This window comes from Leptodactylus fuscus, chromosome 2 (genome assembly GCF_031893055.1).
Source record: "Leptodactylus fuscus isolate aLepFus1 chromosome 2, aLepFus1.hap2, whole genome shotgun sequence".
NCBI classification, from domain to species: Eukaryota; Metazoa; Chordata; class Amphibia; order Anura; family Leptodactylidae; genus Leptodactylus; species Leptodactylus fuscus.
In genome coordinates, this window is record NC_134266.1 from 95,258,552 (window position 1) to 95,280,154 (window position 21,603).

The window sequence follows — 21,603 nt, forward strand, 5'->3', positions numbered from 1 at the left end:
AAGAATATGCAAATCTGTCTTCCATGATGTAAATAGGAAGACAGTGTCGCAGTCATGCAGCCCACTAGGGGGCGCTCCCTTTAACATCATGCCCGACATTCCCAGAGGCCTGTGTTGCAATGATGTGGGATTTTACCAAGCCAATCTCTCAGCCAAGGACAGCTGGTTCGATCTATTTGGATCTCTTCAGTCCAGCATAGAGAAGACTGACTTGGTAGAGGTGAGAGGCTTCTAGACAGGGTTGAGGAGATATCGTCACTACTTAGGGAGAGACCACCATGTAAGTGTTTGGAGTCTTATGAAGCCATAGACGCTCCACTGGGAGGGATCATGGGAAGAATATGCAAATCTGTCTTCCATGATGTAAATAGGAAGACAGTGACTCAGTCATGCAGCCCACTAGGGGGCGCTCCCTTTAACTAGGGCTTAATAAGACTCCACACACCTACATGGTGGTCTCTCCCTAAGGAGTGACGATATCCCCTGAATCCTATGGAAAAATGAATAGTAAGCGAAGGATATAAACTCTGAGTTTAACCATACACTGTGATGACAATTTTTTATGCATTTAACATTTAACATTTAGAACACTCTACAAATTACCCATTTATTAGGGAAATGTGTGTCACTGTGGCTTTTTAAAAACACGCCAGTTATATTGCAAAAAGCAATGATTTTGTCAAAAAATTAGCCTATTTGTATGGCTTATTGTTATTTGGGAGACAAAATTATGGTCACTTGAAAAGTGATGAAGATGTGGCTTTAAAAATAACACTAAAAATTATTCTGTGTTAGGAGCAGGTGTAAAATTAAAAGTAGAATGCTGTTGCAACATGTGTGGTAGTACAACAGGGCATGATATGATGAACCAGGCTTCAGGACATGTGTGCCTAAGTGGTAGCAATAGAGGTGGGCACTAGGCAACTATGGCAAAATGTATGACAGGGCATAATATGATGAGCAAAGCTGCAGAACATGTCTGCCTGAGTGGCGGCAGTGTTGATGCTGATAGCTATCTATGAGTAGCATCAACAGTTCCTTCCATAGCTCTAATCTATTGGCCCAGAATTTCATAGGGTAGAAATTTTCTGCTGTACTATAGGTGAGCTCTAGGTATGACTGTGCCTGCTAGTTGCCTGTTGTGTCTCCGGTTGGCTCTGTGAGATGAAACGTTCTTGGTTCATCAACTTCCAGATTTTGTACTAGGCCTGGCTACTGCTGCTGTTACTCCTCCTGACTAGAGATGAGCGAGTACTGTTCGGATCAGCCGATCCGAAGAGCACGCTCCATAGAAATGAATGGATGTACCTGGTACTTCCGCTTTGACGGCGCCCGGCCGCTTAACCCCCTGCGTGCCGGTTACGTCCATTCATTAATATGCAAGCGTGCTGTTCAGATCGGCTGATCCGAACAGTACTCGCTCATCTCTACTCTTGACGCTTCTCACAGTGGTAGAAGACGTTGAGCGCTGGCTGAGTGAGGTGGACTGGTAGCAGGTATAAGCCATTTGGGTACACATGTGACTGGCAATTGCAGTGCGGCAAGCTTAGTATACAACCTATCCTGAAAATGTTCCCCTATTTTAGCTTTATAGTGAGGGTCTAAGAGCAGTGCACTTCTGTAGTCATCCCTCTGCTTTATGCTAATACTATGCTTGTCGCTGTGTAAACATTGCACACAGTGGTTAATTATTATCTAATAAAACAACTGAAATAAAGGAGATTCTTTTCTTGCATTAGCAAAGGATGCATTACTAGTAGTACCACAACCACCACTACAACCTTACTATTGTGTGTGACGTATATCTAGAATTACAAATGCGGAAGCAGTGCACTGATTTTGTTAAGATTATCAATAGAGATTCGTTTCAGGCGTTTCGAATAGCACACACCCATAGGAATGAATGGACGCAGCCGGCATGCAGGGGGTTAAGCGGCCGGCCACCGGAAAAGTCTAAGTGCCAGCCGCTTCCATTCATTCCTATGGGTGCGTGCTATTCGAAATGGACGTTTCGAATAGTGTTCGCTCATCTCTAATTCAACAGTGGACATTTTCTTGTACCAAAGTTAATTACTAGAGATGAGCGAACACTAAAATGTTCGAGGTTCGAAATTCGATTCGAACAGCAGCTCACTGTTTGAGTGTTCGAATGGGTTTCGAACCCCATTATAGTCTATGGGGAACATAAACTCGTTAAGGGGGAAACCCAAATTCGTGTCTGGAGGGTCACCAAGTCCACTATGACACCCCAGGAAATGATACCAACACCCTGGAATGACACTGGGACAGCAGGGGAAGCATGTCTGGGGGCATAAAAGTCACTTTATTTCATGGAAATCCCTGTCAGTTTGCGATTTTCGCAAGCTAACTTTTCCCCATAGAAATGCATTGGCCAGTGCTGATTGGCCAGAGTACGGAACTCGACCAATCAGCGCTGGCTCTGCTGGAGGAGGCGGAGTCTAAGATCGCTCCACACCAGTCTCCATTCAGGTCCGACCTTAGACTCCGCCTCCTCCCGCAGAGCCAGCGCTGATTGGCCGAAGGCTGGCCTATGCATTCCTATGCGAATGCAGAGACTTAGCAGTGCTGAGTCAGTTTTGCTCAACTACACATCTGATGCACACTCGGCACTGCTACATCAGATGTAGCAATCTGATGTAGCAGAGCCGAGGGTGCACTAGAACCCCTGTGCAATCTCAGTTCACGCTAATAGAATGCATTGGCCAGCGCTGATTGGCCAATGCATTCTATTAGCCCGATGAAGTAGAGCTGAATGTGTGTGCTAAGCACACACATTCAGCACTGCTTCATCAAGCCAATACAATGCATTAGCCAGTGCTGATTGGCCAGAGTACGGAATTCGGCCAATCAGCGCTGGCTCTGCTGGAGGAGGCGGAGTCTAAGGTCGGACCTGAATGGAGACTGGTGTGGAGCGATCTTAGACTCCGCCTCCTCCAGCAGAGCCAGCGCTGATTGGCCGAATTCCGTACTCTGGCCAATCAGCGCTGGCCAATGCATTCTATTAGCCCGATGAAGTAGAGCTGAATGTGTGTGCTAAGCACACACATTCAGCACTGCTTCATCACGCCAATACAATGCATTAGCCAGTGCTGATTGGCCAGAGTACGGAATTCGGCCAATCAGCGCTGGCTCTGCTGGAGGAGGCGGAGTCTAAGGTCGGACCTGAATGGAGACTGGTGTGGAGCGATCTTAGACTCCGCCTCCTCCAGCAGAGCCAGCGCTGATTGGCCGAATTCCGTACTCTGGCCAATCAGCGCTGGCCAATGCATTCTATTAGCCCGATGAAGTAGAGCTGAATGTGTGTGCTTAGCACACACATTCAGCTCTACTTCATCAGACTAATAGAATGCATTGGCCAATCAGCGCTGGCCAATGCATTCTATTAGCTTGATGAAGCAGAGTGTGCACAAGGGTTCAAGCGCACCCTCGGCTCTGATGTAGCAGAGCCGAGGGTGCACAAGGGTTCAAGTGCACCCTCGGCTCTCCTACATCAGAGCCGAGGGTGCGCTTGAACCCTTGTGCAGCCTCGGCTCTGCTACATCAGAGCCGAGGGTGCGCTTGAACCCTTGTGCACACTCTGCTTCATCAAGCTAATAGAGTGCATTGGCCAGCGCTGATTGGCCAGAGTACGGAATTCGGCCAATCAGCGCTGGCCAATGCATCCCTATGGGAAAAAGTTTATCTCACAAAAATCATAATTACACACCCGATAGAGCCCCAAAAAGTTATTTTTAATAACATTCCCCCCTAAATAAAGGTTATCCCTAGCTATCCCTGCCTGTACAGCTATCCCTGTCTCATAGTCACAAAGTTCACATTCTCATATGACCCGGATTTGAAATCCACTATTCGTCTAAAATGGAGGTCACCTGATTTCGGCAGCCAATGACTTTTTCCAATTTTTTTCAATGCCCCCGGTGTCGTAGTTCCTGTCCCACCTCCCCTGCGATGTTATTGGTGCAAAAAAGGCGCCAGGGAAGGTGGGAGGGGAATCGAATTTTGGCGCACTTTACCACGCGGTGTTCGATTCGATTCGAACATGGCGAACACCCTGATATCCGATCGAACATGTGTTCGATAGAACACTGTTCGCTCATCTCTATTAATTACTAATTGTTTGGTTTTGTTAAAAAAGTGACAATTATGGCTCCTTACAAGCGATTCATCCATCTCTACTTTTTATGATGCTTGCAGCACCTTATATAGTGTCTCATATCAGCACTGTAAGGTATCCACGTACCACTGTCTATTCACTAAGATGTTGTCACTGCATTGAATGGCAATGTGGCACATGCTGTAGCATCACTTTGAGCAGCATGATTACTGCATTTAGCAAACCATAGAAATAATGGAGCAGAATGTTATGAGAAGAACAACAACTTCAATCACATCATGAATACTTTTGGAGGATAGTCCAACTTTTTTTTACTGGCTCACTAGGCACACTGTTGGTTTTCCACAATTCTGTCTTTAAATTCTGTAAGTTTTCACTATTTGGTTTTACATGTGCAATATAGGGGATATTTTAGGTGGTTTTGTTTTCTACAATTAATTCTTTATTTATCCCCTAGCAAGGAGACTGATGTTTTGCCACAAACTAAAACGTTGTAAATTGTGACACCTTGGGGCCCTCTGTGCTTCCATACAGGGATAATTTGCAGGATAATCCAGGTTCTTTTCTGACTTCCAAGTGCTGTTCTGATTGCCACTCTCTGTCACAATGAACCCAATGCCAGTCACAATATCCTGCATGCAGAACAGTCAGATTGTTTAGTCATTTAATCTGAATTCTCTCAATAGGTATAGGAGGATGCTAAATTTTGAATATTAAACTATCAGACATTTACAGAATATTACGTCTAGTGGATAAGGTGGATAATTTGCAGGATAATCCAGGTTCTTTTCTGACTTCCAAGTGCTGTTCTCATTGCCACTCTCTGTCACAATGAACCAATGCCAGTCACAATATCCTGCATGCCAATCACTATGCATGATGACACCCTTTCGTAGACTGAGCTTATACTTACTTTATGCCGGTCAAATGTTTTCTTTTTATTCCGTGTGGTATTCAAGTAAACACATAATGTTCAATACCATTCCTGCTGTATTCTACATTTTCACAGAAAAAAAATACAATATGTTGTGCATTTTTATATGGCAACTTTAGTACTGAGCCACTTATTTTTTTCATTATACTGGATAAATGGATAGAACTTGGGCATGGAGTAAGAAAAAAAAATCTCAGATTTTTCGTATTGTCATCCACTATTTGTCTTTTTAAGTATAAAGTTAGAATAGAAGCAGAACAGTGATATTGTTTAGTCATTGAATCTGAATTCTCGCAATAGGTATAGGAGGATGCTAAATTTTGAATATTAAACTAGCAGACCTTTACAGAATATTACATCTAGTGGATAAGGTGTATTTGTTGGAAAAAAAAAAACAAAAAACCTTTTGAAGCTAAGACCCTATGTATTGAGCTGCAGCTCAAAAAACACTGCGAAAAAAATTGCAGTGTTTCCATAGGTATCACTATCATACTGTGATTTAGAAAAATTGCCAGTGTTTTTGAAATTGCAGCATTTCTACTGCTGATTTTTTTTTCTGCAATGTGTGGCTGAGATTAGCCAGAATCCACATTTACTGTGTACTTACTGTAAAAAGGGGCATTTTCGCAACGTGGGCCCCCAACCTGACTTCCACAAAAGTGTCACTTAATATTCTATTTTTATTTTTTTATTTTTTTGCAGAAAAATAGGCTATATTGTGGAGCATAGTTCTAACATTTGGTCTGTGTACTGCTCTGTTAATAAAATGCAACCGTGGAATAGAAAAACATGCCAGAAATAGCTATCTCAGTATCTCAGCCGACAACTTAGCGCAGAGTAAAAAAAAAATGCCTGTGATACTGTCAACATCTCTCTAATAGCTTGCTAAGATTCATCTAATTAAAAGAGAAAAAAAAATCTAATTTTAATAAAGTTAATGGGCTGAGTTCTGGTAAGAAGTCATTAAACACCAAACATCTATCTGAAGTTTGGGGTTGAAGCTGATTAAAGCTCAATTACTTTAGAAATGATTCTGCAAGTGAAAAGATTCTATTTCATTACAGCTCTCAAAATGATGCTCAGACCACATTGACATCTTAACACGCAGACATGTAATTGTTAAAGGACAAGTAGTCTTGCAAAAATATTAACAAGGGGTCTGCAAATAGTCTTTTGATTGGTCACATGTAACAGCAAATTTACAGTGCAAGTGCTGAAATGCACATATAAAGTAATAAAAAATACTAATAAAGCAGTGATCCCAGAACTGAAGGCCCGCCTCCAGTGCACCAACTACCTCATTTGAATAAGACTGGGTGCACACAGGGTTTTTTTGGACCAGATTTGAGGAGGAGGCCGAATGAATGGGCCTAGTCAGGAGGGAGTGTTCACGCGGCAGACGCTGCAGCAGATTCCGTGGCAAGAAAGGGCAGGTCGCTTCATTTTCGGCGAGCGGCACAAAACAGCTAGCAGAAAAAAGAAGTGAATGGCTCCGAGTGAAGTTAATGGCAGGCGTTTTTTGGAGCCTGATTATGAAGCGGATTCTGCATCAAAATCTGGTCCAAAAAACCCCGTCTGAACTCAGCCCAAGAATTCATAGCATTTTTTTCTCCAAACATACAGTACAAAAGCTGACTCTGCTTGAAGTACTTGTTTGTTAACATATATATATATATATATATATATATATATATATATACAGTGTTAGATTTGTTACCAATCAGTATCAATCTTATACATAAACAGTGTGCAGCAGAAATTGACTGGAAATAAAGTGGGTAGGGGACAGGCAGATGGAAGGGGTTAAGGAAAAATTTGTGTAAGTACCAACAATAAGAATGTGAGTGGTGACAGCATCGCTACTTCTGTTTTTGGTGGAACTATCGATAGCCACAGCTTTGTTGTACTTCCTGTGACTGAACATTAAGATTTTGTTTAGATTTGATTATCACACTCATCACAGTCACAGGAGGATCTTGGGTCAGGTGTTTGTGAGTTCCTTCTCCTCCATAGCTTGTTATTTACCAAAGGGTCACTCTGGGCTGTTAATAATATCTCTTTCATATGCATCACAGACACAGATCCCTGGTTAGTGATGTATAACCATGAGAAATCTATTTTTCCCAGTCAGAGCAGTCTTCCTTCCTTTTTTGATGAGCTGGGCAAGAGCAGTCAGCGTTATCTAGCAGAAGAGGAAGATATGACTTTGATGGTGGATGTAATAGTGGCATGGGTGTAGTACTACTATTGGTAATGTTTCTGGGAGAAGGGGGGAAATCTGGAGGTGGAAATTCTGTGGGTCAGCATGGCCATGATGTGTCAGAAAAAAGCGAGAAAGACAAAGATATTGTTGATGCTGATTCTGATAGGACCTTGTAATCAAGTAATCAAGTCAGGATAACAAAGTGACATCCGATGAATAGCGTTGCAGCAGAGGTGATAACAATGATTCTAGCCATTGTACATGCCCAACGTCCAAAAAGCCTGCCTGAGAAAGACCTATGGGAAGCTTTAGGATTGGAATGGTGGCACTGGTGGTGGTAGTGACAGCAAAGTTTTTGCTGCTGCAGGTGTTCGTGCTGCTGCAAATCTGAGAAATTTATTTCTACATTGTCAAAGGAAAAATCCATGGCAAATAACTTAGTCGTGGCCCTGCAAGAACGACATATCTGCGAACTCACATGAAAAGGCATAACCGTTTTATATGGCAAAATAGAGTAGGCAGTGGCACTGGCAGGGCAGCAAGATTTTTCTACTCCTCCGTGTGATCTTCCTTGTAGGCAGGAAACATCTACATTTAGCACATGGTCGTTTTTGTTATTATCAACTCCAATTGTTTCTCCTCCTCCTCTTCCATAACACGGTGAGTTATTCATAAGGGAATGTGTATACAGGAAACAGCAATATCAGTCCAGTCACCCAGTGGTTCTGCAACTTAATTTTCACTTGGCTAAGCTGCTGGTGGTGCAGTCACTGCTGTGACAATTAATGGATTTCACTGTGTTTCATCCACTGATGTCATGTGTTCCAATTTGATGGAGGATACCTAGCTGATATTACTTATCTAGGAAAGCTATTTCTGCTTTATATCGCCATGTGTCAGATAATGGGGGTCTTTCATTATATATGTCACACACAGCCAGGGAAGGAGGATGAACCTTATTACTTATTACCAAGTTGATGATGATAATGACCACACTGCCTGCGAACACTAACCATAGCAAGCCTCTGGGTCTACACACACACTGCTAAGCATGGCAGGCTGTAGGCTCAGATGCTTATACAGAGACAAGCGTCAAGCAGAGAGATGAGTACTGAATGACAGGGCTCTTAGATCCTTGCTATAAAGACAACATGGGGGGAGTCTTCCCTGCTTCCTAAAAGGAAGAAAAATTTTAATATTTTCTGAATAATCTGAATACCCACCTTACTGCAGTGTATAAAAAGAGGACTGCAACTGTCAGCCATATGTGTACCAGGTGGCCTCTGCCCAATACAATATCTGGAACAGGATGTACCAGAAATCTTTCGGTTTGCAGTGCCAACAGGAGCCACAACAGTCGTACCTAGAATGTACCTGTATTCCAGCAGATAACGGTGACCCATTGGATTCTGTGCTAATAGATTAGAGCAGTGGAAGGTGCTGGTCCAGTTTGCTATGGAAGTTTTATTTCATCTGGCCCAATCGTAATGGCCAAAATGGTGTTCTCTATTGCCAGACGCATTCTAAAACCTAAAAGAATTAAACTGTCCAACACTAATATGGAAAACATTACTTTTGTCAAAATGAATCAGGCATGGATCTGTGAGGATTTTCACACACCTTGGTCTGATGTGTCCAGGGTCGGACTGGGGTGTCTGGGGCCCACCACCATGACCCTGCAGATCAGCGGTACTGAGACACGACGGCTAAAGGTAATAACAAGTTAGGAGCCATGCTGCTCACGCATTATACCATGGGCACCACTGCACTACCTAAACCTACTGCTACACCTTGTATGGCAAGTGAACAGTGCGGCTCCTAGAAATGTTACCATTACCTGTAGCTGCTCTGTCCTGGAAACTGATCTGCAGAGGTCCTGGCTGTTACAGTATCATCACAGATGTAATATTGATGGTCTATACTAAGGACAAGCCATCAATATTAGAAACATGGATAAACTCTTTAAAGTGGTTGTCCAGGAATTGGAGCAACTCATGTGCCAGGCGGGAGGTGTAAAATAAGAAACAAATAAAAAAGCATACTCACCTGTCTCCGTTGTCCGCCACCAGTGTCTGTTCAGTCTCGTGCTGGCTCCACCTTGCTGGGAGTCCTGCACGTCATGGGATCGCTGAGACCAATTAGGTACAGGATTTCCAAAAATGATTTGACACCATGAGACTGAACAGATACAGGAGGGGGACAACGGGGTGCTGGGGACAGGTCAGTGTATTATTTTTTTTTTACACCTCTCTGGTGGCCACTACAGTGATAACTCCTGTTTATAGACAAACTCTTTTAAGGGGTTTTCTGAGCCAAATCTTGTATGGCCACTTCACTTCTCCCCATCATACAGTGGCCTCTTCACTTCTCCCCATCATATAGTGGCCTCTTCACTGCTCCCCCATAATGTATGGGGAACAGTGACGGGGCCATTATATTGTGTGGGGGCAGTGATGGGGTGAACATCCTGTGCAGAAAGGGGATGTTAAACTGTGTGGGACATATTAAAGGGGTTGTCCAGGGTTAAACTTTGTTATGGCCTATGCTCAGTATAGGCCATAAATACCTGAAACCACACATTACAGAAACACAACGTCTATGGCTACTACAGAAAAAAAAAATATGTGTTTTACAGAATCAACAAAGTGAATGAAATTTATCTCATCCACACGTTGCAGGAAAAAATAAGATGTGGAACAGCCGCAAACTCTGAAATGTGTGTGCTTCAAAAAAAACATGGCTGTTTACTTTCAGCTACGTGATCGGGAGAAAGTACAGGGAAAATGCATCAAAAGCTCAATGAAAAACACTGTGGAAAAAATACATTGAGATTCACTGCTATGTTTTTTCTACAGGGTTTTTAGTTGAGTCTCGCTGTTGGGCCTCATCCTGATAATCTCAATATACATAGAGGAAAATGGCGCTGAAATTGATGTGGAATTTTAGCGCTGAAAAAAAAGCCTACCATTGATTTTAATGGGTTCCTTTTTCTGCTAGCAGAAAAAGGCGTTGAAGTTATTGGAAGGCTTTTTTTCAGCGCTGAAATTCAGCACCATTTTCCTCCGTGTGAATGGACACTAAGGCAAAGGCCCCATGTTGCATCCTACAGTAAAAAACAATGCTGCAGGAAAAAACCCACACCGCAGGTTTCCTCTGAGGACTTTCTGCTTCCTTTATATCTATAGGGAAACCGCCAGTGTTTATGTAGGTATAAGTGACATGCTGCGACTTCCAAAACCAAAAACTGTGTGTCCGCTGTGTGTATTTTACTGCAATGTTTGGATGGGACTGCACACACTATATACCTACACACTCAGGCCTGGTTCACATCTACGTTCGGTAATCCATTCGGGGAGTCTGCATGCGCCCCCTCCCCCCCCCCAAACAGTCTACCGAACGCATTAGCAAACGGTGTGCAGTGAAAGCACACAGACCCCATAGACTATAATGAGATCCGTGTGCTTTCCGTGCGGTGTCTGCAGAGAACATGCGGACAGAAAAGTACTTCACAATCTACTTTCCTGTCCGCATGACTCGTGCGGACACCACACGGAAAGCACACGGATCCTATTATAGTCTATGGGGTCGGTGTGCTATCACTGCACACCACTTGCTAATGCTTTTGGTAATCCGTTCAGGGGGGTCCCCATGCGGACTCCCCGAACGGATTACCAAACGCAGATGTGAACCAGGCCTTATACATATACTATACATAATTTCACATATACATTATAGCATATATACTCACTCATATACATTTATATACATTCATATACCATATCTATCATAAAAAACAACAAAAGAACCCAGACCAAACGTAACTATCAAAAATATAAATTTTATTAATCTAAAAAATACACAAACATATAGACATAAATAACAATTAATGGAGGAGCTGAAGTGCCCACTAAAGTGAGCAGGTAGGGAGGTGGTATATAGAAATGTATTCAGTCAGCCGGGGTGCCGAACATGCCAAAACAGTAAATATAAAACCCCACATATATGAAAAAGTAAGAGTGAACAACAAATGCCTGAGTGAATGTGAAGACAAAGTGATAAATCATCACAAAACTGCAACGTGCAACTCTTAATGGGAATAGTGAGAAAACAATGAGGTAAGTATATATAAATTACTGTGAAAAACAATAAAAATATAAATCACCACAATATACAGGCATGGATGGAACCCCCTATAATGCCGTTACCTATACCACACACCCGACCGGCACACACCCATATATCATATATCATATATAGAGATGAGCAAACAGTGTTCTATCGAACACGTGTTCGATCGGATATCAGGCTGTTCGATGTGTTCGATTCGAATCGAACATCACGTGGCAAACTCCAAAAAAATTTGATTCCCCTCCCACCTTCCCTGGCGCTTTTTTTGCACCAATAACAGCGCAGGGGAGGTGGGACAGGAACTACGACACCGGAGGCATTGAAAAAAATCGGAAAAAGTCATTGGCTGCCGAAATCAGGTGACCTCCATTTTAGACGAATAGTGGATTTCAAATCCGGGTCATATGAGAATGTGAACTTTGTGACTATGAGACAGGGATAGCTGTACAGGCAGGGATAGCTAGGGATAACCTTTATTTAGGTAGGAATGTTATTAAAAATAACTTTTTGGGGTTCTATCGGGTGTGTAATTGTGATTTTTGTGAGATAAACTTTTTCCCATAGGATTGCATTGGACAGCGCTGATTGGTCGAATTCCGTACTCTGGCCAATCAGCGCTGGCTCTGCTGGAGGAGGCGGAGTCTAAGATCGCTCCACACCAGTCTCCATTCAGGTCCGACCTTAGACTCCGCCTCCTCCGGCAGAGCCAGCGCTGATTGGCCGAAGGCTGGCCAATGCATTCCTATGGGTATTCAGAGACTTAGCAGTGTTGAGCCAGTTCTGCTCAACTACACCGTGTGCCAGTCAGCCCATCAGATGTAGCAGAGCCGAGTGTGCATAAGGGTTCTAGTGCACCCTCGGCTCTGCTCACCCTCAGATCATTTGAGAGCGGGCTGTCCATGCTCAGCGACCATCAAACTTAACTGAACTTGAATTGTTTTGTAAAGAGGAATGGTCCAAAATACCTTCATCCAGGATCCAGGAACTGATTAAAAGCTACAGGAAGCGACTAGAGGCTGTTATCTTTGCAAAAGGAGGATCTACTAAATATTAATGTCACTTTTCTGTTGAGGTGCCCATACTTTTGCACTGGTCAAATTTTGGTTTAATGCATATTGCACATTTTCTGTTAGTACAATAAACCTCATTTCAATCCTGAAATATTACATTCCATCAGTTATTAGATATATCAAACTGAAATGGCTGCTGCAAACATCAAAATATTTAGAACTAAAAATGATTAAGATAAATAGGGGTGCCCAAACTTTTTCATAGGACTGTATATACTCACACATATATATATATATATATATATATATATATATATATACACTCACCCATACACATTATTATAGCATACTGTATATACTCACACATACCTGTATACAAGCACACAATACTCACACAGTATACAAGACACATACTTTAAACAAATGTACACACATATATAACATACATATTTTACCAAAAGAATATACTCACCTATGTCAGAAGCGAAGCAGACTGTCCATGTCTTCCCCACACGCTCCGATGTGAGAGATGAGGCAATAGTTTATAAGGGGGAGGGGAGAAGCAGCGATCGCTACAGCAGATAAGTGAGGTCTCTGTCCTCACTGCTGCCTGCTCACATTATCCTACTCACTGTGTGCAGTGCACAGAGCTGCTGCCTACCAAACCTACACTGTGTCACTGGCACTGCCAGCACCAGTTATCCTCTGGCATCGTGCTCATCTTATTAAATCTTGGATTATTTTATCACCAGACACCGACACCCTTTAAGGAACTGCAAACTCAGCCTATACACTTGAAAAAGGGCACTCAGCCCGAAATGCGTAGTGTGTGCTTTTTACGGAAATAAAGTTTATCCATTTGGCAATCAGTTGAGTGCGGTGATCCTCTGTAATTCCCGGTCCTTCATGATATCACTCGACACCAAAGGTGGTACAGATCCTGATCTCATGACCTAGGGTGGAACCCCCCCATTTTGAAGTGGTTCAAGGCTATATCTAATGGTTGTACACACAACCTCTCAAAGGTGAGAAGCTTTTTTTCACTTTTGCCGCCCATTTGTCCATACGGTACTTCACCATATGCAGCTCGGTGCTGTTCTCTGTTCTTTATCTTCAAACTATCTCAAGAGACAAAGGCATAGTTCACATCATGGAGAGCAAACATTACTGGATTGAACAAAAAATTGGATTGAGCTGATATAGCCTGACTGAATTGCTGTGTCTCCCCCTTACCTTTGGGGGTACACCCTTGAAAATTGGATTGAGCTGATATAGCCTGATTGAATTGCTGTCTCTCCCACCTAGGTTTTGGGGTTACACACCGTGAAAAACTGGATTGAGCGTACATAGCCTGACTGAATTTCTGTCTCTCCCACCTAGATTTTAGGGGTACACACCCTGGATATCTGGATTGAGCGTACATAGCCGAACCTAATTGCTCTGTATCCCTATTTTGGGGTTAAACACTGCCTGAAAAGCTGTTTTTCACGTATATAGCAAGAAGTAACAGCAGTGAATTCCTGCTATTTGTTTGGGGGGAACACTAATAAAAGCTGTTTGTCATGTATATAGCAAGAAGTAACTGCTGGTCTTTAATAAAATCATAAAATTAGCAGTTCCATTGCAGAAAATGCAATGTTTCTTATTTTGGAAACATGTATTTGCTTCGTAGAGTAAATAACATTGAGGAACAGGACGTACAATGGAACTGCATATCATTGGTTGTAGCAGGTCACGTGGTCTGTTGGGGTGGAGTTATGTAAACTATTTAGAAGGAAGATCCCGATATGGTGAAACGATTTAAGAAATTTATTGAAGAATATAGGTTGGTTTAGATAAGAATAATACATGGAAGTTACAATGATAATGTGAACATTATGTATCTGTGCAGCTATTCAACATGCCAAGTATATTAGGTGTTACAAGTTTAACGGAGGATGGTTTTTTCTTCCTTTTTCAAACAACTTTATTGTACACCCACTTGTATAGCAATTGAACATGTTGCAATCATTAGGGTAAACACCTATGTATATATAAAAGGTATAGCATATATAAAGAAAAGTTCAGAGATAAGGGTATGCTATGATTAAGGGGTACTACCACCCGAAACGCGTTAGCATCTTTTTAATCCACTATTTGTGTGTTTTCTGACTGACACAATTTTGTCTTTTTTGTGAACTATCGTTTTAACTAAAATGGAATAAAGCATCAGAAGTTTTAAGGCTACGGAGTGTTGCAAACCATCTCTTCATTTGCATATTCTTTGATTGATTTCCCTCTTCAGTCCGGAGGTAAGGTTTAGCACCTCCAGGCAAGCCAACGATGTGGTAAGACACAGCCTATAGTCACCTTTTTTTACTTTTTTGTAGCAAGAAGTAACTGCTGTGGATTCCTGCTATTTGTTTGACCCCTAATAAAAGCTGTTTGTCACGTATATAGCAAGAAATAACTGTTCTGTAATCTGTATCCCTGTTTTCCACCATCCGTGGAAAGCTGGACTCCTGTCCCTGCAGTGTATAGCTCTGAGAAGAGCTGTGATTGTTCTTCGGTTTTATCCCTGCCTATCTGAAGCTAAACCCTATCTAGCCCTCAGCAGCTATGTCTCTCTCCCTATCTGTGACCTCAAAAATGGCGAATATGCCGGCGGCCATTCTTATAAATGGGGGGTCACATATTTTCAGCAGCCAATGGGGGTTTTTTTTCAATTTTTTTAACTGCTTCCGTTGTCGTAGTTCCTGTCCCACCTCCCCTGCACAGTTATTGGTGCAAAAAAGGCACAAGGGAAGGTGGGAGGGGATACGAATTTTTACTGCATTTTCCTCGTGGTATTCAATCAGAATCAAATACCTCAACCGACCTGATATTCGATCGAACACCTATTTGTTTGAACGGTGTTCGCTCATCTCTAATATACATAACAATACACAGGTTACTTATCTGATACAATATTTAGTATTAAAACCATAATAAAATAATAGTCACATTTGTACACTAATGTTTGCTAATATACAGAAAAAAATGACAAAACTTACTGATGTGTCAAAACTGAGAAATGAAGCTTTGAGGCGCAGCATGTTACTGCTACCATTCTCTTCACCATTCTAAAAAGTAATTGAAGTCATAAAGATTAATCATCATTTTTTAGTAAGTGATTAGTTTTGATTGGTTTGCATGCAGAGCTTCTTGTGTCTATCGATCCTGTGCTTTTCCAACATCTAGCACATCCATCTTACTGCTTGTTATCTTCTTGCCATCGGCCGACATCGTTTGTCTTAATTTTTTATCTCCGCTTCCTACATGTCGCCTTGATTCTCATCTATCTCATCTGGATGAACTCGTTCATTTAACTAAATTGGTTTTGGTGACAGAGTTTACATAAATGTGATGAAGGCATTTAACCCTTTCGGTTTCACAAATCTGAATTGATCACATATTTTGGTTATATTTACTTTATCTCTCAAAATACAGGTTTGTAGATATGCATTTATCTTTTAACTACTACAACTGATAACATTTGCATTGTAAGACAAGTCTATATATCGGGATGGAAGATTCTTATACTCGTCTTAACTTGCTATGTGGTCATCATAATGCACCTTCATGTAAGCAAGCGAATTTCAAACAAATGTAAATCTGCACTTGTATTATAGCTACAACTCCAGTGCTGACCATGTATCTAATGACCCGTGCTAACAGCATCATAAGCATCTATGATACTATAAGTTCAGGTCATTAAACACATGGTCAGATCTGTGCTAGTGGCCATAATACAAATCATAAAATGTGTCTGTATTACCTTGTGTGAAACTGGCCTTATGATTGATTTACTGTACAATTAAAAGAAATTTCCCAACAAAAAAGTAAGAAAGAAGAAAAATAGGAAAAAAAAATACAAGGAAATAGCCTTGTCTTGATTCTTAGTTGAAAAATAATTCTGATTTGTGCTGATGATCCAAGTCTGGCTCCAAACACCATAATGCTCCTCACACTATATAATTCCCCCTCAGTGGTCCCACATACAGTATAATGCCTCCTTAGTTCCATCACATAGTATAATGCTCCCTTTGTGGCCCCAACATATCTTCATATCTTAATGCATTCTTAGAGACCTCCATACAGTATAATGCCCACTTAGTGTCCCTGATACAGTTTAATGCCCTCTTAGACAGTATAATAAATCCCCATACAGAAACCATGCCTTAACAATAGATAAATGTAATAGTTCACCTAGATCATATTTCCCTGGACCTATCGGCAGAACTCTTCTGGCTTGTCCTGTCTCCTGCTCATCACAGCAGACACACTTTTTGGAAAAGTTCAAATTAGATTTGGAGGGCTCACTATTCTACATTATACTGTGTGAGATCTTTGGTGTTAATGGATTGGCCTTTCTGAAAAACTCAAGGTACCCTTAATCCGCCCCTGTATGACGGCACTCACATGCATAAAGTGCTTCAGGCTTGTGCCTTACATGGTAAAAATGTTGTGGTTTGCCCGTAGCACAAACGCAGTGGAAAAAAATGCAGTGTTTTACAGACACAGAAAAGTAAATTCCATCCTCAATTTTCAGGAAAATACGCACAACATACATGCTGTGATTTCCAAAAATGTTACACTTTTGAAAATCGCAGCCTGAGGGTGCATTCAGACTACGTAACGCCGGGCGTGTATGAGAGCCGTACACGCCGGCATTACGGCAGACTGCCGAACACTTCCCATTCACTTCAATGGGAGCGCTCGTAACAGCGGCGTTTACGAGCGCTCCCATTGAAGTGAATGGGAAGTGTTCGGCAGTCTGCCGTAATGCCGGCGTGTACGGCTCTCATACACGCCCGGCGTTACGTAGTCTGAATGCACCCTAACAATTATACCAATGGAGACGCTAGTGGTTTCCCTATTGGTATAACTGAAGCAGAAAATCCGCAGAGGAAACATCTGCAAACATTCTGTGAAAAGCGCTGCAGAAAAACCTGCAATGTTGTGCCACCATGGTGTTGGCTGTGACATGTGGAGTCCCTTAACATGTAATCCCATTTTGGAAACTACACCCATGAAGGAATTTATCCAGGGGTACACTGAGCATTTTTCCCCCCAAAGTGTTGCATTAATTTATTTTCCAGAAATACATACGCAGATGATGGTAAAAAGTGAAAATTTTTCCAGGAATACATCATTTCAGTGCACAATTTGTTGTACCCAGCTTGTATCAGAGATGAACGCTTCCAAAGCTGTTGTGTCCAGGATATCTACTTAACAGTTTGTGGTGTATGTGTCACAAGCCGGGTGCAATATACCGGGCACTGAGATGGTATATCTCTGGAAAAATTGCAATTTTTACTTAGCTGCGCATTCATTTCTGGATTATTAAATTAATGCAATGATCAAGAGTTAAAAATGCTCACTATACTACTTGATAAATCCCTTGAAGACTGTAGTTTCTAAAATGTGGCCACATGTTTGCGGATTTCATTTTACTGGCAATTCAGTGGCTCTGTAAAAATGACAGGATGTCCAAAAACCAAACTGTGCTCCAAAACCAAACAGCAGTTTTTACCCACATATGACATTGTTAAGTATGCTATCCTTGGTACATCAGTGCCATTTATGTGGGCATAAACTACAGTTTGGGCACACAACAGGGTGCAGATGTGAAGGAGTGCTATTTGCTTTTGGAGTGCAGATTTTGATGTTTGGTTTTTGGACACCATGTCACATTTGCAGAATGTGAAAAAATTGTCCCTATAAAATAAGGTCACTTCTTGTGGAATTTCAATTTACTGACACCTTCGGGGCTCTGAAAAAAACAACATGGCTTTCAGAAGGTCCTTCTAAATCTATACTCCAAAAACTGAAAAACACAGTGCTCCTTCATTTCTGAGCCCTGTTGTGTTGCCCAAGCAGCAGTGTTCCAACATAAACAACTTTTTTTGTACCCAAGATTGCCCACTTAATAGTTTTAGGAGTGCATGTATCTGATGCTACAAAGTGGACGCAACATATTGGGCACTGACATGGCATATTTGTATAAAAATTAAAATTTTCACTTTGTATATTAATTTTTTGGAAGCACTCTTTGGCTCCAAATGATAATACCCCTTGAGAAATTCTTTGACGGAGTTTCTAAAATTGGATAATGTGGGTGGGGGGGGGGGTTGTTCCATTGTATTAATACTTTAGGGGTTCAGAAAACTATTCCATCAAAATCTGCTTTTCAAAAGCCAAATAGTTCTCTTCCCTTTCTGAGCTCCACAATTTATCCATACAGCAGTTTATAAGGAGTATTATTTGTTCAGGAGAAATTTATTTATTTATTTATTTATTTATTTATTTACTAAATACTATGTGGGATTTGGAGATTTTTTGGACTATGATTTTGATCCCTAATGTATCTGCTCTTTGGCTGTGACTGTAAGGCTAGGGCCCCACATTGCAGAAACGCAGCATTTTTTTTTTTTTTTTTTTTTTAGCTAGAAGGTAGAAGTATTAGAGGTAGAAGTATATATATATATATATATATATATATATATATATATATATATATATATACACACACACACACACACATCTCTCTTGTAGGCATTGTTGACTTTGGCTCAAAAAACCGCAACAAAATCTGCAAAAAAAAAAAGCTGCATTTCTGCAATGTTGGGCCTTAGCTTAAGTGTGCTGCAGACAATTAAGGCCTGTTCTCAGTTAGCAAAGGGTATATATATTGTAAATGTAGGGAGCAGACAACTGCATTCCATTCTCAGCATTAGAAGAATGAGTTATTCTTTGACAGATGTATCTTTTTGAACTAGATATGTAAGTTTGTCTCCTGACTGTTGGGGGCCACACACAGGTTGAGTACCTTTGAGAGGTTTTCTGCCTCTACATGCCACTAGAGGGAGCTGATTGCATTCAAATTTATACAGCTGCAGTTAAGTTTAATAAATAATTACCCATCAGGGCTCGTTCACATCTGCGTTGTAGGGTCCTTATTGCAGGTTTCCGTTTCCTGCATAAAACAGATGCAGGAGACGGAAGCCTGCAGGAGTCTCTCACCCATTCATTTGAATGGGTGAGAAAGCTGTCCGGCCGTGTGCGGCAGTGAGCGTTTTGCGCTCTCCGCCGCGAAACCGGGTTTTATAATCCGGACACAGAGTCGGACATGCACTACTCTGTGTCCGGATAAAAAAATCTGGTTTCGCGGCGGAGAGCCTAAAACGCTCACCGCCGCGCACGGCCGGACCCGGTCTATGGTTTCCGTCTTCTGCCATGCAGAAGACGGAAACCATAGTACGGAGACCCTGAACGCAGGTGTGAACCCAGCGTTAGGAGCACAGATTGAATACTTTTCTTTACTCCTCCATTAAATTCATTCATGACCCCCTCATCCCCAGACAGTAAGTATTGTTAAATTTAGTTTATCCTGTCTCTATAAAGAGATACTTCAGACCATAATTGGCCTCCTGTATCCTGATGCCAACCCCTGAAGCAAAGATGTACAGTATCTAAAATAACATTTTTCAACTTTTCAAGTGTTCTAAGACTTCTCGCATGTTCTGAGAGCAGCAGATTGCCAACTTACTCTTGACTAGCAGCACCATCACAGAAACAGTCATTATGAGATCCCTGTTTAACCACATGAGGACCGCCGTACGTAAATTTACGGCCTCATGTGCTGGTACCTAAAGACCGGACTATTGCCGAAATACGTCCGGCCTTTAGGTACCTTTCTGGCGGGGGGAGGGGTGCGGGGGGGACAGGGGTTAGGTGTTACTAACACCTAACCCCTTCCTCCATAACGTCCAGTCGGAACTCAGTCCGACTGGACGTGTTAACCCTTTCGATCGCGCCGTGAAACATCACGGCGCGATCGAAAGGGATCCGCCGATAATTTAAAGTGATCGGCACCCCCCGCGGCGAGATCGAGGGGTGCCGATGTCAGTAACAGGTAGTCTGGGGTCTGGCCAGTGACCCCAGACTACCGGAGCCCCCACATACCTGGTGATCCTGCCAGGCGGTGGAGGAAGTGAGCGATGCAGCTCACTTCCTCTGCAGCTTACAGGACACGAGCAGGTTCATGTCCTGCTCGTGTCCTGTCTGCTACTGTGTAGAATCAGTTGATGCTTTCATCAAAGCATCAACTGATTCAAGTGTCCTAAAGGGACACATGAAAAAGTAAAAAAAAAGTTAAAAAAAAAATAATAAAGTGTATGAAAAAAGTAATAAAGTTCTAAAGTCCAAAAATCCCTTTTTTTCTATACAAAATGAATTATATAAAAAAAAAGCACTAAAAATTAAAAAAAGCAATGCATATTTGGTATCGCCGCGTCCGTAACAACCTGTACAATAAAACTGAAATAATATTTAATGTACACGGTGAACGTCGGAAAAAAAAAAACGGAAAAAACTCGCCGGAAATAATGATTTTTTGCCATCTCATCCTACAAAATATGCTATAAAAAGTGATCAAAAAGTCATATTCACCCCACAACAGTGCCAATAAAAAGCGCACATTTTCCCGCAAAAAATAAGCCCTCAACCAACACTGTCAACCGAAAAATAAAAATGTTACGTCTCAGAAGATGGCGATGCAAAAAACATTGATTTATGTCCCCATATGTGTTTTTGTTCTGCAGACTTAGTATCGCATAAAAAAATAACATAAATGAGGTATCGCCGTAACCGTACCGACCCGCAGAATAAAGGACACATGTTACTTATGCTGTACGCTGCATGGCGAAAAATTTAAAATGTAAATGCAGGATTGATTTTTTTTTTTTTTAATCCAGCAAGAAAGAGTTAATAAAATGTAATCAGTAAGTTGTAGGCACCCAAAGATGGTGTCATTACAAAATGCATCTCATCCTGCAAACAACAAGCCCTTATATGGCCACGTCACCAGAAAAATAAAGAAAATATAGCATCTAGCAATGTCAAGGCAAAACCCCCCAAAAATCGCCAAATTATTAGAACACAACTGGCTGCGGCAGATAGGGAATATATAAGCTGTGCGAGCGAATATCAGGGGACACCCCAGATTTACAGCTTATGAGCGAAAAAACACCAGAAGTGACCCCCAAAGTGACCCCCAGAGTGACTCCCCCAATCATAGGAGCTACTGGGACATAGTAGGGAATTTGGTGTCTGCAATGTTCTCCGCACAGCTTATACATTCCCTCTTCGCCATCCGCTGTGCAGTCACGTC